Source organism: Adiantum capillus-veneris, chromosome 21, assembly GCF_014529385.1.
Source record: "Adiantum capillus-veneris isolate H3 chromosome 21, ASM1452938v2, whole genome shotgun sequence".
Lineage (NCBI taxonomy): Eukaryota > Viridiplantae > Streptophyta > Polypodiopsida > Polypodiales > Pteridaceae > Adiantum > Adiantum capillus-veneris.
In genome coordinates, this window is record NC_140951.1 from 85,935,864 (window position 1) to 85,954,473 (window position 18,610).

The 18,610-nt window shown below is 41.3% G+C and overlaps 1 pseudogene; it reads right to left on the reverse strand.

The window, feature by feature from the left end:
- Positions 1-15,646: 15,646 nt before the first annotated feature.
- On the reverse strand, positions 15,647-16,141 carry LOC147431283 (small ribosomal subunit protein uS19 pseudogene; annotated as a pseudogene).
- Positions 16,142-18,610: the final 2,469 nt, after the last annotated feature.

Consider the following 18,610-nt stretch of genomic DNA (forward strand, 5'->3'; position numbering starts at 1 on the left):
ATCGAAGTGTTTGAACAAATATGCAATTCTTTAGGAGAACACAATGACCTACATAAGAGCAATGCTTTAAGCCTAACCTTAAGTGGAAAGGCTGGGGATTGGTACAGAACCCTAAGGGTGGAAGAAAAAATGATTTACCCTACTCTTAGGAGACTGTTCTTGAAAGAATACATACGAGAGGGAGTGCTTTGGGGTGTCTCCAGAAAGCCCAACGAGAGGAAGGAGAGTCGGTGAGAGACTTTATTAGTTGCTTGAAGCATTTGAATTCTCATTGTAATCCAAATGAACGCGTCAACAATAACCAATTGCTCGATAGATTCATTTGGGGATTACGACATGAGGATATCTACAATGGCCTAGTCATTAGAGGTATCACCACTTGGGAAGCAGTCACCACCAATGCGATCCAATTGGAGGATAATTTAATGATTCAAGGAGAAAGAGTGTTTGTTGAGTCTAAATCTATTAGCTCACAAGCATCAGGGCATCAGCCAATGGCCCTAAAGCCTATTGCTAAGGATCCAAAGATATCTGAGATGACTTTAGTAGATCTCAACAAGGCTATTCAAGAGAGTCTTAGAGACAATCGTGCTCCGCAAAACAATCATATGTATCCAAGAAGGGAGCAACAATGGTGCTCAGTATGCTATGGACCGCATAGTACTAGTGAATGCCCTACTTTTAGAGTAAAATTCAATGGAATTGCAATGCATGTAGAAGGTATGGTCATCAAGCTAAGGATAGCATAGTATTTAAGCGTGCGATGGCCAATAGACCAACCTTAGCATGGACAGACACACCTCGAGTGCCTGCATTGATGCCGGCCGCACCTCTTGAACAAACATCACAATGCATGGTCCCTAGGGCCCAAAATGTTGTTCAAACAACACCCTTACCACCTCCAGTGCTAGGACTGCAACCACCACATCCGAGAATCACTTCTGTGAATCAAGTGGGTTGTGAGTCATCTATTTCTTGTTTGGAATGCTGTGAGGAAGATATAGATCCTAATATTTGCATATGGGCTGGATGTACTTGAAGAAAGTCCACAATACTACATGGAGGACTATTGGGGACAAGTCAAACTTGTATATCAAGTAACTGCTCTTGTGGCAAGAGGCCAAAATATCAATTACACTGCCAAGAGACCACCTCTTCAATGCTATGAGTGTGGAGGTCCACATCGTGTAGCCGAGTGTCCTATTAGGCTACAAAAGAACGCCACACTTATGCAAACCAATCAAGCGAGCATGTCTACAATGCCAATACTCATGTGTAATCGATGTGGCATAGATCATTTGATTGCCCAATGTCCAAATAATCCAAATGCATCAAAGATCACGCCATTAAACTTGATTGAAGTTACCGAGGAGCCATCACAAAGTACACATGTGGTACCAGTAAACGTACTCACACGATCGGTGCTCCAAAAACAAAATTATATTCTTGAGGAAAGAGACACGGCATCAATTGCCCAATCTCAGAAAAAGAAGAAAACACGAAGGAAGAGATCGCAAAAAGCAGCGAAGTTAGACCCCAGTTCAAAGACCAACATAGCGACTGGTGACGACCCCGTATATATGAATGACACTGAAGAAGTTTCTGATTCAGGAGAAACCATGGAGACCAAAACAACCACTAAGATAGAAGCCAACAAGGAAGATCTTCATGAGCCACAATGGCAGGGATCCAAGAAGAAGATAGGAACTTATCCAAACCCTACAGAGGAGATTGAGCGAGTCAAGCAATTAAGGAGTTTGGTAGAAGATACCCAAAGGGATCTAGAACTAGCACCTAGGCAAATCCAGATTACAGACACCGTGTTCCCTACGCTATAACAACCTCACCAAGACCATAGACCCTTAGCCATACCTAGTGTCATCCAAGAAGAAAGTGACTTAAAGTAATGGGAAAGTGGGTGTACTCACTTCTTGATGGAAAGAATGTTTACAGAGGGACTACCTTATCCTATCGAAGAAATGGAGATCCCATCTTCCCCACGTCAAGGGACTGAAGTCCAAAAGGTGCCATTAAACATTGCCAAATTGATGGATTTCATGTCTTCAGAAGTTAGAACCACAATCATGTCCAAACTATATAAAGATCCTGAGCTAGTCTTAGCTCTTCGAGCCTTCCTCAATGGAGAACTAAAGTTTGGGCTACCACAATTTGCACAGATGGATGGAGTTGGGGAGATGCCAATAGAGGAGGAACACTTAGATCCACAACCCAACCTAGATGAGAACCTTGTTATAGAAATACCTGTTAACAAGTTGGGACAATACTTTGAGGGTGATGAATCCAATGCGACCATACCAAACACTACTAAGGGATTAACTGTGAAGGGAATCCTTGATGGTGGCGCTGGGGTTAGCATTGTGACTAAAAATTGATGGGAAACTATGGGAAGACCTCACCTTGCGACCACAACCATAGTAGTGAAGATGGCCAATGGGTCTATTGTTAAACCTATTGGGATGCTAGAAGATCTCAAGATCAAGGTCTTTGGACATAAAATAAGGATTACCTTCATTGTTATGGATTTCTCCAAACACACTATGGCATCGGAGATGATCTTAGGACATCCTTTCATGAGGGAAGAAAAAATTGTGCATGACTGGTCTAAGAACCGTGTCTACCTGCAGTTCCAAGATTCTGTCATTCGAGTGGATCTTGTGACGGGTCGAGCATATCCTCTAGGAAATAGGTTTATAATTGATCATAGATCTGACACCACAGTTCACTCGGCCCCATTGCAGTATTGTTATACGTGTAAAGCGGACACTGATGTTGGGGAAGATTCTCCTTATATGGATGTACTACCTGGGATGACTGAGTCTGACAATGTGGATTGGGTCCACCTAGTAGCAACCATAGACACTTGGGGAAATAGGGGGACGACTTGGGTAACACTTGAGGGGGATGAAATGCCACCACTCGTACCCTTAAACATGCTAGAAGCAATGCATATAGCTTCTGATGACCTACAAGATGAAAGTTTGACTGGCATTGGAACCAGTAGCGCCTCACAAGACTATAGCCCACACGATTTGGGGTCAGAATCATCAGTTGAAATTGACTCCGAGGATGAAGAATCTAAATTAAATCTTAGTGCAAATGTGGGGAAAAACCATTTAGGGCCTAGTGGTAACCTAGATGACAATCTATCCAAGGGATCAGAAGACACAAGTAGTGATTCATCTAGTGGCTCTTCACTAGAGATCGGCCGTAATCGAGAATTAAACAAGAAGAGTAAGAGATATAAGAGGCGACGATATCGAGCAAATGTGCGTGCTAGAATAAATGAAAAGAAATCTACCGCAGAGTGGCTTAATTATATAGGGGCATGTGATGCTCATCGAAAGTTGGTAGATAACTGGGTGAATACCTTCAAAGCGTTATGTGGTGTAGTCCACAACCCATTGACATCGCACAACTAGAGGCTACAGAGAAGCCAAAGTTGAGCCGTACTGTAAGGAGACGACAAAATCAAGAGTTAGCTCAACAACAAAAGGAATCGGAAATGAAATCACAGTCTACAGAACAACATGACCCCACAAACTTACACCCTGCACCTGAACATTTCAAATCCTATACCAGAGAGGAACGTAAGGTTGTGTATACAAAGGCTCAAAGAAAACCTATCGATGGGAGCAATGGAGTCTATGACGGTCCAGCGATAGTTAAGGAAATAGAGTTAGCAGACCCAGGAGAAGAGTCTAAACCTGTTTTCATTGCCCAGGATCTGACCGAGACTGAGGAGTGTGTACTTAAAGAACTTCTCAAGGAATTCAGGGATATATTTGCATGGACATATCATGATATGAAAGGTGTTCCACGTTCCGTGGTGCAACACACAATCCCCATGAATAGCATGGCTAAACGAGTTCAGCAACGACCCTACCCCATGAATCCTAAATATGCAAAAATCGTTCAAGAAGAGATTGAAAAGCTTGTGGAATGCGGATTCATATACCCTATTGAGCACTCAAAATGGGTGTCTCCAATAGTGTGCCAAAGAAGAATGGGAAACTCAGAGTGTGCGTGGATCTCAAGAAGGTCAATGCCGCCACTAGGAGGGACTATTACCCCTTGCCATATTCAGAACATGTGCTTGAAAGAGTTGCAAGGAAGGAAGCTTATAGCTTTTTAGATGGGTACTCTGGCTATAATCAAATCACAATCGCGTTGGAGGACCAAGCTAAAACAGCCTTTATAACCGAATTTGGAGTGTTCGCATTTCGTGTTATGGCTTTTGGCTTAACCAATGTCCCGGCTACCTTTCAAAGATTAATAAACACTGCTTTTAGAGAATATTTGAGGGAGTTTTGTGAAGCTTGCTAGATGACCTTTGTGTTTATTCCTCTTGGAAAGAACATATATCATGCTTACGAAAAGTGTTTGAGAAGTGTAGATTGTATCGCATCTCCTTAAACCCTTTGAAATGCCAATTCTGGGTTAAACATGGAGTTATTTTAGGGCATATAGTGGCAAAAAATGGGATTTCCACAGATGAGGGAAATATTAAAGCCATTGCTGAATTGCCACCACCTACAAACTATAAAGGAGTTCAAAGGTTCATGGGCCATGTTGGTTATTACCGACGGTTTATTTTAAACTTTGCTGAGATAGCTCGTCCTTTGTACAAGCTTCTTATTGAGTTCCAATGGACTGCGGAGTGTTGACCATGCTTATGAGTCATTGAAAAAGACCTTGACTAGTGCTCCTATTCTACGAGTGTCCGATTGGAATGTAATTTTTCATGTGCATATTGATGCATCAAACTTTGCTATTGGGTGTGTTCTAGCTCAACCAGGAGAACATAAACTGGACTACCCCATTAGCTTTGCAAGTCGTCAGTTGAATGATGCTGAGAGAAACTACACCACTACAGAGCGAGAAGGTTTATGTATGATTTATGCAGTGAAGAAATTTCGCTACTACCTTCTGGCCAACAAGTTTGTGTTCTATGTTGATCATCAAGCCTTGTTGTATCTAGTAAATAAACCTTGTTCCACGGGAAGAATTACACGATGGTTGTTAATTCTCCTTGAGTTTGATTTTACCGTTGTGGTGAGACATGGTAAAAGACATGTCATGGCGGATCATTTGTCTCGCATACCCAATGGTGAAGCCCCTACTAGAGTCGATGATGAGTTGCCCGATACTTCTCTATTCCTAGTCAAAACCATACTTGAATGTAGTGAGAATATTGTGAACTTTCTAGTTAATGGTTTTCCACCCAAAGAGCTTCATAAAGACATAGCTCGAAAACTATTAAAAGAATGCGAACCTTACTCTCTCATTGCAGGAACTCTCTACATGCTAGGGAAGGATGATATTCTTAGACGTTGTGCCCATGAGGATGAGTATACTGCAAGAAGCCCACATGGGTATAGCCGGAGGACATTTCTCAGGGGGAACTAACAGCTAGAAAGGTGTTGCAATCAGGCGATTGGTGGCCAACCTTATTTAAGGATGCATCACTTTTTGCAAAAGGATGTGATGAATGCCAACGTTATAAGATCACACAACGAAAGGATAGGATGCCCTTACATCCTGTTAAAGTGACTCAAACATTTGAAAAATGGGGTTTGGACTTTGTAGGCCCAATTAGTCCGGCAGCTTGTAGCACTCAATCTCGATATATTATCGTTGCCACTGACTATGTGACAAAGTGGGCAGAAGCCAAGGCGACACGTAAGGCCGATGCGAGGTCAACTGCCAAGTTTCTCTTTGAGAACATTATTACAAGATTTGGTTGTCCCTTTGAGATTTGTGAGTGACAATGGTACTCATTTTATAAATGGAGTAATAAAAGAACTCACTACCAACTTTATGATAGCTCACCATAAGTCCACACCTTATTATCCACAAGCAAATGGCCAAGTGGAGAGCACCAACAAGACCTTAATCTCTATCTTGACTAAAACGGTGGAAGCTCATCGCATAGATTGGGATTTAAAGCTTACATCAGCTCTATGGGCTTATTGTACTGCGTACAAAGTTGCCATTAATCGCACACCATTCAAGATGGTGTATGGCCAAGAAGTGGTTATGCCATGGGAGTTTGTCGTTCCTAGTCTTCAAGTAGCTTCTCAAGAAGGTTGGGATTGTAACCCCTTAGTTGAGCGATTATATATCCTTGAAAGGCTAGATGAAGAGAGGCAATTAGCTGTGCCAAATACACTTGTGGAGAAAGATAGGAGGAAAAAATGGTTTGACTGTCATCTAAAGAACAAAGATATCAATGTTGGTGATAAAGTCCTTATGTATGGAGTGTGTAACGAAAAGAAAAATTTGAAATATGCGGGAAAAGGACCATATAGAGTATGTGAGATCACCCCACAAGGAACCATTCGTGTGGAGACTATTGATGGAGTTGAAACCATTGGATTCCTCAATGGGAGAAAATTTAAAAGATACTATGATCCTTTAAGCCAAGAGGAGCTGCGTGCCATCCATACAAAAAAGGCAACCAAGGCACAAATAGAATTGAAGAAGATACAAGCTCAAGTTGAGGCTAAGGAGCGACAACAACGTATAAGACAAAAACGAGAGTCTAACCTTGGAGTCACACATGCATTCCACATTGAAATCGACGAGGATTGGTTGGACTCTGACACACCTCTACGATACCCTATTGAGCTAAACAACACCTATGGAAAAGTGCTATATAACGCCTTATTGGACACGGGTGCTAAATATAATCTGCTATCATATTGGGTGTGGTGTCAGTTAGGGAAGCCACCTCTATTTGAGAGTATTATCCAAGTCAAGGGTGTCAACAATAAAAAAACTGCGGTTTTTGGAATCTGGCACACTTCTGTCAGTTATGACAATGGGGTTGTAGCTCAAGACTTTTTGGTCATGCTTGTTGGAACTATGGATGGTAATATAAATCTAGGTCGAACGTGGATGATAGCCACCAAATGCACTATTGATTGGGGGACAGGGGGTGTCACAACACAAAAACCAACTCTTAGCCCTGGCACTCAAGCCATAGTCCCTGAGATATTGCCTCTTAAGGAAATAAAACCCAAAACATTGCATGTGCAAGAGTTTGAACCATATGTCCCCATAGCCCAACTCTCTAGAGCTTCAACTAATGTAGCTGAAATAAAGCTTGAGACATACAAGACCCATCCCCATATAACAAAGAAAACATACAAGTGGGTCTCCAAAGCTTCTTTAGCGACCATAGCCAGTGCTAAAAGACAGGAGCCTGGTAAGAGACGTCCCATTCGCCCCAAGAAATGTAAAGAAATGTTGCGTTGGATTCCTAAAAAACTATTGGAAGCCCAAGGCTACTATGAAGGAAATGATCAAATATGGGTGCCAAAACGTAAATTGTGCTCTTACTTGTCACCGGGCCCATGTGAGCTCAATCTTGTGGCTCCAAAACTAATTGAAGATCGCGGAAAGGAAAAAATCACGGAATGTTACACACCCGCTCTAGAGCTAGTTTGGGTACCGAAGAAAGAACGATTTGTTCCCTCTAGCTCAGGAACAACGAAATCAAATGAAGCTTCTTGCTCTTCATGTAGGTCCTATAGAGAAATAGAAGCTTCAACACAACCTCCACCTACCATTGTACATATCCATACAAGCAAGAAAGAGTTTGCACCTCCCGTTGTAAGTTCACCGCTTACAACAATGTTGCAAATAAAATCATGGGAGAGTACCTTACCACCCTTGCAACTAGATGAAATGCATAGGGAGGTCGAAAACTATTGGTCGAAGCCTTCACCCATAACAACTTGGAACAATTGGTTTCAAAAGGTGACGACATCATTCCAAAAGGTATGATCTACCCAAAGAAGGGGGGAGTGTTTGTTGACATCCATCATTCACTTGCTTCCCCCTCAACCTTCCTCCATGATCTCTCAATCTTCAATCTTAGGGAATGTATATATAAAGCCTTATACTCACAAAAGCAAGATAAAAAAGTAAAAGAGCAAGAGCCATAACACAAAATCATAAAAACACATTATGCACAAGAACACGACCCTTGTAATATTTGCACTCTAACCATCATCTATTTGCGTGTACAGATATGGGTAGTACGCTAGAGTCATCTGCTCCTGCCTTGGGTGAGAGGTACCCTCGTTACTTTTCACAAATGTTCCACATGGTCTTTCCGGTGCTTGCATGTGAATGGGATTTGGTAGATACGTTAGCATGTGAGAGGAATTTCGAGGAGTTAGAATGGCTGATACGTCTCTTGACCACGACCGATCCATACTTATGAATGGGATTTGGTAGATACGCTAGCATGTGAGAGGAATTTCGAGGAGTTAAAATGGTTGATATGTCTCTTGACCACGACTGATCCATACTTAGTAGAGAGTGTATCTCCCATTGCACAAGCCTACCCTTTTGACCAAGATGACTATACGCGTCTAGTGACCTTCTTAGTAAACATGGGTACCTATGATGAAGAAGAAGATTTACATGACTACACGGATGGCACATATGGTCTCATGGATGATGACTTTGTTTATCTCGACGACGAAGATAGGGGTTTAGCCTTAGGGTTTCCCCCCAATCTCTACAATATCCTATTCCCTTGACTGTCTATGGGGAGTGCAAATATTTAGGTTAGGGTTCCTTATGTTTTTTTTTTGTTGTGTTCAATAAGTGTTGGTACCTTTTCCCACTGATGTGCCTCCTAGAGGTATTCCTTGTGTTTCCTAGTGTATACAGGAGCGTGTCGCTATTGTTAGGATTTGGATCTTCATGGAATCTTTATCTCGACTCACTCTTCAAATCAAGCGCGACCATCAACACAAACAGGTGTTTCTTGTCCATTAGAAATGCCCCTTATCTTTTTTGCATCTATGTTTGTTTGCTTTGATTGTGATTGGTAGCATAATATTTAGTGCCTTTGTTTAGTACCAAACATTAAATTCAATGTATTTTTTTTTCATAATCACTTGTCTAGGTTAAAAAATCAAGCAGTCTGACTAAGCTAGTTTGACCAAGTTAGGTGTTACAGATCTTCTCTTAATACCATGGGAAATGCCTTCCTAATAATCAATGGCTACTTAGGTTCTTAATCCGATTCATACAGAATTGTGTGAAATGTACTGGGGCTTTCTAGTGGGCTTGACCCTATTGACCTTTAGCTTAAGTATTATAAAGGGAGTTTACTAGTGTGATGAGCCTGGGGAGGTGTAACAGTGTTATATGACCCCCCAAAGTTATAAAATTAAAATGCTGAAAACGAAAAAACAAAAAATCAAAGTGCCACAATGCAAAATCTAAAGCGGAAAGAGAAATCTCAGCTTTGATTTGGTACTTCAATCACATGTATCGCCTATGGTACTAGAACCCTAGAGGTTCCCAATGTGGACGCTTTTCCTTGAAAAGCAAAAAACCCAAGGCATACAAAATAAGCAAACACATCAAAATTGAATCAATGTGAAAAAACTTTTGGGGGGTCAAAGAAAAGAAAATAAATCAGGCGATGATTTCATGAGCAATTCCTTTTATTGTAGCTTAACTACAAGGTCTTCTAGGTATAGCCTCTAGACAGCCCTCGAACATGAAATACTTGGCTCTCGCGATGAAACAACTTAATTGACCAGAGAAAATTAAGAAGCTTACCCATGGTATTAATAGTCGATCTTTAGTGCCTTTCGATCGTTAAATTAGCGACCCCATACTTGTTATTACCTTTACAGCTGTTTATGCGTTTGATTATATTGCAATTTAATGTTTATTGCTGACAAAAGGTTTAAAATTCTGTTACCAATCAAATTGTTTGCCTACAACTGCATATGCTTTTTAATTGCTTATGAGAATGCAATTACTGTGCCAATGTTGTTTGATTTTGCAGCGTTGACTGAAGAAGGCTAAGGACATTCATCTCAAATGCTCTTCCACCTCGACAAACGAGCTTCAACTCAATAGCTTCCGAGGACGAAATCTACATCAGAAAGGGGGGCATGTTAACCCTCACGGCTCACGGACACCATATCACCTACGACGGACGTTGTATTATTTACTTGGTAGAGTCAAGTACCGGGCTTGTCGGTCCAATAGGAAAAGGGTAAGAGTGATCGCCGATGAGAGGCGCACTCTAACTGGAACATTCAAAGGATTAGTTGGCTAAGCATGGGCGCCCAAGTGTGAATGGGGTGAGCTCATATAAAAGTCAACTAAACCTAAAATTCACTCATTCTCTCATTTGTGCAATTGAAGAGTGGTCTTGCTCCATCTCCATCTTCTTCTTCTTCATCTCCTTGTGTGTGTGTATGCGAGAGAGAGAGAGAGAGAGAGAGAGAGAGTGCGATCGAGCATTACGATGACGGCTCGGCGGTGGTGAAGTGGTTGAGCACGACGTAGCGGCGTCTCCTTCTTCTTCGCGACAAGGAATCCTCCACGAAAGCAAGTGTAGAGCAGTGAGTGACACACCATCGGCATCTTTGAGCTTACTAGTTTAGGCTTGTTGTGTGCTTGGAGCCATTTGTGGCTCGCACGCGGTGTATCGGCAAGTTCCTTGCATTGACATGTGCGACATTCGCGCACAGTATAGAAATGATACTTTATGTGTCCATAGACTATGTATATTGCTTCTCCTATTGAATTTGTGAACCCAACCTTAGAGTCGTCTTGGAAAAATTCCTTTAGTAGGTCTATAAAAGGGGAGATTGAAAGCTATAATTGTAATAAGTTCATGGAGAACCCAAATTTTCTATCAACTTAGAGGCTACGCTTATGGTATTGGGATATTGAAGTTGCTTGTTTTTAGATAGTTTTTATGGGAATAGATATGCATAGACATGTATCACTAGCATCTCTTGGTCTCTAGGTCAGAAATCCCCTAGGAGTGATGAAACGCACATAAGCAAGCACTCATGCATAGGAAAATGGTAGACCCTAATGTGATCAATCCAAAGGGAGAGTAAACTCAAAGCTTTGCAAAAAGCTTTGAACTCCGGCTATGAACTTCTTACAAGGCAAGGCCTTTGTAAAAATATTTGAAGGGCTGACTTGCATAGGCAAATAAGCCACGTTGACCTCTTCCACAAAGAGTCTCTTCCAAAAATAATGGTAATGTGTTTTATGTGAGCATGAAACTCTGTCTTTCTTGCAATTGCCAATGCAATTTGACTATTTGTGACGATAGTGGTGGTAGCCAACACCCGAGTCAGCCCTAGGCATCTAAGCCAAAAGCACTCAATTGTGGCAATGAAAGGTATCCTATATTCTCAGCCTCACAAGGTGGCTTCTTTCTCATCCAAGATATTGTGAAACAAAACCCACTTGTGAACACATGTGTGCCTCAGAAAACATCCCTATCCAAGTGCAAAAAAACATATAAATTCGGCAACAACGGGATAAAACAACCCAAGGCACCGAGTTAACACCCACATGCCTAAGCAACCAGCCCTATTCAAGTGCAAAAAAGCATATAAAGTTGGCAATAATGATTATTTATTTGGATAAAACAACCCAAGGCAAATACTGACTCTTAAGTAATGAATTAAGTGCTTTCCAATGCCTAGACCTTGGGGGCTTTGTATAACTCTACGCAAATGTGAGAGTGTATACTAAATGCCTTGCCGCATAATGCACATGTATAGGGCAAGTAACAAGTTAACGATACAAAGTAACATCAAAGTAATCTCATGCATTACAAAGGATTAGCTTCCAATATATGTCACTAGAAGAGTAGCAATAGGCTTGCAGTCCTTAAGGTTGAATCTGCATGGAAAGTTTCGATGTACTTTCTTTAGCACAAAGCAATACCTTCATCACATCACTTGAACTTTATGCACAAATAATGACACAAAAGCCCCAAATCTAACATTTTGAATGAGGTATTGAAATCAGTACCATGTCCCTCATGAGTGACATGTCATCTACATAGACTACAATGACAAGATGTACATCATTTGCACGTTTAATATACGAAGCGTTCTCATTTGGACCATATTGAAAGCCATTGTGATAAGAACTTGAACAAGTATGATTCACAAACTTGCAAGGCAAATCAATGACCATCAATACTTATGAAGGGATTTGTCATTAGCTGGGTCATACCCTTGAAAAAACCACTCCTGCTACTACATACACGATCAATGCTATAGACCAAGTAACAAATCCTCTCAAGTTGGAATCTTTTTCACGAATGGATCTTGAAACAATCATAGCTCCTCATTGAAAAAGAGAAAGATTCCGCAAACAAAAAAGATTAGTTTCCCTAAGACTCTCTTGGTAGATTCTTGTTATCCTATGAACTAGTTGCTTGATAGCGAGGACATGTCTACTTGCTACATACAAAAATCATATTGTGTAGTGCATGCACCTTGTGCATGTAACCAATGATATAGAATGCCCAATGCTGCAATCATATGCAATGAACACAAGAAATATATTGCACTCAACTATTACTGAGTAGAAGGTTACAACTATGGGTACTTCCTGCAAAACCCTCGACAAGAGAAGCATCAAGAAAAATAATTGGAAACAAACAAGATCTTACATTGTCCTTGACAGAGAAGCTAGTGTTATAGCGAAAGCATAAACAACAATGGGGTGTAATTAATTCCACCTACTGGCACGTCATGCATGCTAATAAAAAAAATAGAGTGATAAGCCCTTGGCTACAATGACAGCTTCCATAGTTTGATCTGATACCATAAGTGCCTTGCACAATCTATACTAGCATGGATACATCACAATTCAATGTTGCCATATGTAAAGTGTGAGCTTATATCCCCATATTGCCAATCCCCCAAACTTGTGTGCTTTGTACTAGTTGATCCTAAATCAATGAGTAGTAACTTAAAACGGGGTTGAAACCTTGCTGAAGCACTTTGCTTTGCAAAAAGTAGAAGATCTTTCAATTTGAAGTTTAAAAACACAGAATAGGAAGAACTTGAAATTGTCTAACCTTGTCTCCCAATTGTGGTCAATTGCTTTAAAATCGGGACTTGCTTGAGATTGATTGTTTGTGTAATCTTGCAATCTTGTTCGAATCTAGTTCATCGCCATGGATTTTGATACTTAAAGCGGTTGTATGTACCATATAAGGCCTTTGGCCTTGTTCATGCCAAAACCCAGTAAAAGACCATTCAAACATGTTGCAAAGTCCCCCCAAGTTCGTATGCTGATAACATATTCCAAACTTTGGAAGCTTCTATGCAATATGCCTAAAATTGAAGCCTTGCTTCTCATAAGTATCTTTGTAATAAGAAAACACGATGGAGCTTCTGTGCTCATAGCCAACAAATGCTTATGTCGACATGTATATGTCACAAGAAAATAGAATCGAACGTGTCGATCATTTATCGATAATTGACCTTGCCGAATGGTACATCGTATTAAGAATCATAAAAGTGCCTGCAATTGATGTAAATCTTAATTGCACTCCCAAAGCGTACCTTAAATTGTCTGATGGTCCCTCGTAGAAGGTATCCTTAGCTTGCTTGACTTTATTGCTTTCAAAACAGCTTGCTTACCACATTATGATTCTCTATAGAATAAAGATAGAAAACACATTGAAACAATAAAAAATTTAAAAAATTGCCACATGTCATCTTGATGTTCCTTCTTGTCTACCAAGACTTGAATCACCCTTGGCATCTCGATTTGTATCACTATGTGGTGTGGTTTGACTCTGCATGCTGCCTCATATGTGGAGAAGCCGTGTTTCACCATGTACAATTGCTTCTTAATGAGGAATCTCAAACTCCGAGCGAGTTTTCTCGAGCAATCCCTAAACTGAGCGAAACACAGTAAAAAGTATACATCAGCGATCACAAAGCATTGAGGGTGTTTTCATTACTTTTAAGCATCATAATGAGAGGGTGAAAGTATGTGTTTCTATCTAATTCAAACTTTTTTTGTTAGAGGTTAGGCCTTGATCGCCAACATAATAAAGTTGATGGATGTTCTCAAACCACGGTGGACAATTCAAAAAGAAAATGTATATTCACAACTTGAAGACCCTATCCCTCCAATACCAAAAATCTCTCGTATATAAAATCTTTGTCTTGTTTTAATATATTAGTTTGTAGGAGGGTGAAGGAATATGAGCTTCATATCATGCAAGTAAGCTGGATAATTACATTTTCTCGTAGGCTCAATGCCTATAGCCTTGCCAGAAAGATCATAGTCGTATGCATGTGTGGTAAAGAATTCTGGCATCGTACTATTAAACAACTTCATTTGCAAGCCTTCTCATTTTGAGACAACCATTTAGGCATAGGCCAGGCAACATATTTGTTACTACCTTTTGTGAACAAGTTTAGAGCAGGTCACACTATCAATTACTTCTTCTAATAATTATGCCTTGGTGGTCATGTGAGAGAAGACTTTGAGGATAGTAGAAATGTGCAACAACTTTTGGAACTATGCATTGCAATTAAATGGGTTTGAGTGGTGCAGCTTTTATAAGATGTAAGATGTTGCGAGCATGATATGGATTCCTAGAACTTTTGGAACTATGCATTGCAATTAAATGGGTTTGAGTGGTGCAGCTTTTATAAGATGTAAGATGTTGCGAGCATGATATGAATTGGCTACAACATCACCTCCTTGCTCCCTTGTGTGCAGGCCAAGCCTCTCTCTCTCTCTCTCTCTCTCTCTCTCTCTCTCTCTCTCTCTCTCTCTCTCTCTCTCTCTCTCCATGTTAGTGTGAAGTGCTAGAGAGTTCATTTTTTGCAAGAACAAAAGTTTGATCGACCTAGCTCTTGCATTAATCAATTATATCCCACTTGGCTCTCCTCTCCTCTCTCTCTCTCTCTCTCTCTCTCTCTCTCTCTCTCTCTCTGTGCCTCTGTGTGTTACCACATTAGTGTGAAGTGCTAGAGAGGCTAATTTATAAAGAACAAGAACTTGATGGACCCGCCTCTTGCATTACTCAATTATATCCCACTTGGCCTCTCTCTCTCTCTCTAAGAAGTTAGAGTTTCTCTTTCTCTTCTTCTCTCTCAATCAGTTAATGATCTTAAACCATCAAAAGATAGACTTTCTCTAGCGGCACACACCAACGTGGATTTCTAGAGAGAATGTTATCACCTCTTCTCTCTCTATTTCCCTCTACCCCTCAGGGCTAGAAAAATACATTTTTCCTAAGTAGTGAAAATAAGGGAAAACTTGAAACTCTCCTAGTTTTTAGGTCAAAATTTGAAGCTTTTAGCCATAATTACACTAAGACTTGTGCAAATTTCTTGATTTTCCCAAATGCAACCTCAAAATCTAACTAGGGTTTTATCATTACAAACGGTTGAAATACATGGAACCCGTTTTTTTCGTTTGGAGTTCTGGAACAATCTCCTTCTCCTCATCCATAGCCAAGTCCCTCCAAGTTCCCCACGCAGAAGTCTCTCTCTCTCTCTCTCTCTCTCTCTCTCTCTCCCTCTCTCTCTCTCTCTCTCTCTCTCTCTTTTTGAAATGGAAATACTTGCTTCAAGAATTAAGTACTGAAGTATCAAGCACATCGAGCAAAGCAAAAAAAGCTCATTTAAATTGGTCCTAATAGACAAAATTTTAACCCCTCTGTCAATAGCTTAGGTTACATGTTCAAAATCCAACAAGAGTTGACACCTTGAAGCGAACATTGTTGACACAAAAAGTTCGCTCTTAAGTCTTGATTAGCAAAAGGTGTCAATAATACTCCAAGTCTCTCCACAATTCATAGCCATCATCAAAAACTACTTCAGTGGAATAAACCGAGAAGAGTGGGTGGCACCAATACCGGGCCTTCCATGCTTCACAGGCTTGTAGCTGATGGAAAACTCTCCCAAGTAGTGGCCAATCATTTCAGGCTTGATTTTCAACTTGATTGAATGTCTTTCCATTATACACGCCAATAATGCTACCGATCATCTCAGGCACAATGATCATGTTCCTTAAGTGAGTTCTCACAAGCTCGGGCTTCTCCCCAGCAGGTGCTTCCCTTTTCGCCTTGCGAAGCTTCTTAATCAAAGCCATGGGCTTTCTCTTCAAGCCCCGCTGAAACCTTCGGCGCGCACAGGAATGAAAGAGCTTGACCAGCTCATCAGATGTCATGTCAAGGAGGGCATCGAGATCTACCCCTACTTCTTAAACGTTCTCTTCTTCGGCTACACTCCAGCCCCCGTCTCCTCCACATCCGCCATAGTTGCAGAAACGCGTTGGACTACAACCCTTTGTAGAAAACACGACGAAGAGCCCCCCCCCCCCCCCCCCCCCCCCCCCCCCCCCCCCCCCCCCCCCCCTCTCTCTCTCTCTCTCTCTCTCTCTCTCTCTCTCTCTCTCTCTCTCTCTCTCTCTCTCTCTCTCTCTCTCTCTCTAGCAGCGCGCGCTGGGCCGTGCACTGCATTCTGTAGAAGGAAAAGCAGGAAGACAAAGAAGGAGCTTGGAGTATGCCATAGCTCTCTCTCTCTCTCTCTCTCTCTCTCTCTCTCTCTCTCTCTCTCTCTCTCTCTCTCTCTCTCTCTCTCTCTCTCTCTCTTTTCTCCCTCTCTCTCTTTCTCTCTGTAGCACCGCGTGCCGGAAAAATGTGTCTTCACTTAATATCATGCCATTTTCAATTTCAAAAACGCTGGTTGAAGGCAAGCGGAAGATGAGAAATTCCCTCCTAAAATAGAAAATTAGTGGAAAAACTCAAAAAGTAAATCTAATTTTCTAAAAGTTCCTCTACTTCTTAAACGTTCTCTTCTTCGACTACACTCTAGCCCCCGTCTCCTCCACATCCGCCATAGTTGCAGAAACGCGCTGGACTACAACCCTCTGCAGAAAACACGACGAAGAGCCCCCGTCTCCCTCTCTCTCTCTCTCTCTCTCTCTCTCTCTCTCTCTCTCTCTCTCTCTCTCTCTCTCTCTCTCTCTCTCTCTCTAGCAGCGCGCGCCGGGTCGTGCACTGCATTCTGTAGAAGGAAAAGCAGGAAGACAAAGAAGGAGCTTGGAGTATGCCATAGCAGTCTCCCTCTCTCTCTTTCTCTCTCTAGCAGCGCGCGCCGGCGCGCGGTGCTAGAGAGACATTAGCAGTGTTCGGAAAAATGTGTCTCCACTTAATATCATGCCATTTTCAATTTCAAAAACGCTGGTTGAAGGCAAGGGGAAGATGAGAAATTCCCTCCTAAAATAGAAAATTAGTGGAAAAACTCAAAAAGTAAATCTAATTTTCTAAAAGTTCCTCTCGATAGTTCGAGAAAGAGAATTTTCTTTGTTTGGTAAAATGAATTTTCACGATCACTACATCAAGCATATAGAGGTGCCAGCAATTCAAGGGCAAAAATCCATGAACTGACTGAAGCCTCACGTGTTGATAAAATGAGTGACGTGATTATGAAAGATGTATTCATTTACGGTGCACATCATTAGGGAATTCTTCTTTGAATTTATCTTAAATGGAATTTTGTTTGTTTGTAAAATTGATTTTTTCCAAACACTGTTGCACAGAGAGCACCAACGAGTAAAACCCTCAGTGTGGCAGCACATCAAAGAATCACATTCTCCGTGTAGTGATGCGTGCCAGCGTGCAGTCCTAGAGGGAGGTAATGTGTAGGGAGGTCCAGGGTGGAGAAACTCGATCTTCGTGAAGGGATTCGTATCCCAAAGTAAGCAATGGCACAAGAGATTTTCTTTCTTTCTCTTTAACTTTTGGCGATGGACAGCTCCTTCATTGTCGCTAGTGTCAGGGAAAAATCATTTTCCCAAACATACAAAATTCCTTTCCATGAATTTCCGAAAGGAGATTTCAAAAAACTCGGTTATTTTTGAAAAAATTACACTATTCTTCTCTATTTAGGGACATAATATTAAGTTCACATTTTTTCGAACACTAATTGTCATTGTGACATCAATACGCCTCTCTCTCTCTCTTGTTGTGATTTTGTGTGCACGTGTGTGTTTGAGCGAGAAAGAATTCAGCTCTTACCAATGACTAGTCCCTCTCTCTCTCTCTCTACGTGTTCTGTGCCTCTGGCTGCATGGGCATGGGGGTTGTTAGAGAGAGAGAGAGAGAGAGAGAGAGAGAGAGAGAGAGAGAGAGAGAGAGAGAGAGAGAGAGAGAGAGAGAGACCGGCTTTGAACTCCCTATTGAGTTATTCTATTTTATGCTACCCATGGTGTTGCACCTCCTAGCTTTTATATATGCATGTAATGGACTTGCTTGCATATGGGTTATGAATGCCCAAATCATCATTCATACCTTCTCACACAGAAAATTGATGAAGCTCATACAAATCTCTTCATGGAGATTCAAAGACGAGCACATGTTGTCATATGATCATAGGTGTGCCAAATTTTTTTGTAAGTGATTCATTAGCAAAGTATAGGCATTGGCAGCGCAGTGCACTCTCTCTCTCTCTCTCTCTCTCACTCAAACACACACACACACACACACACACACACACACACACACACACACACACACACACACACACACACACACACACACACAGAAGGAAGAACACCCACATTTGGGTCCAAGAAAAGGATCAAGAAAGAGGGGGCAAGGTAGCAAGAGGGAAGAGATGGATTCAGAGTATATGGGGAGGGAGGTTGTGGTTCACTATTACTCCATCTTTCACACACACACACACACACACACACATTCCCATGTGAGTTCATGTGCAAAGAGAGAGGCAGAAAGAAAGCAAGAGAGAGA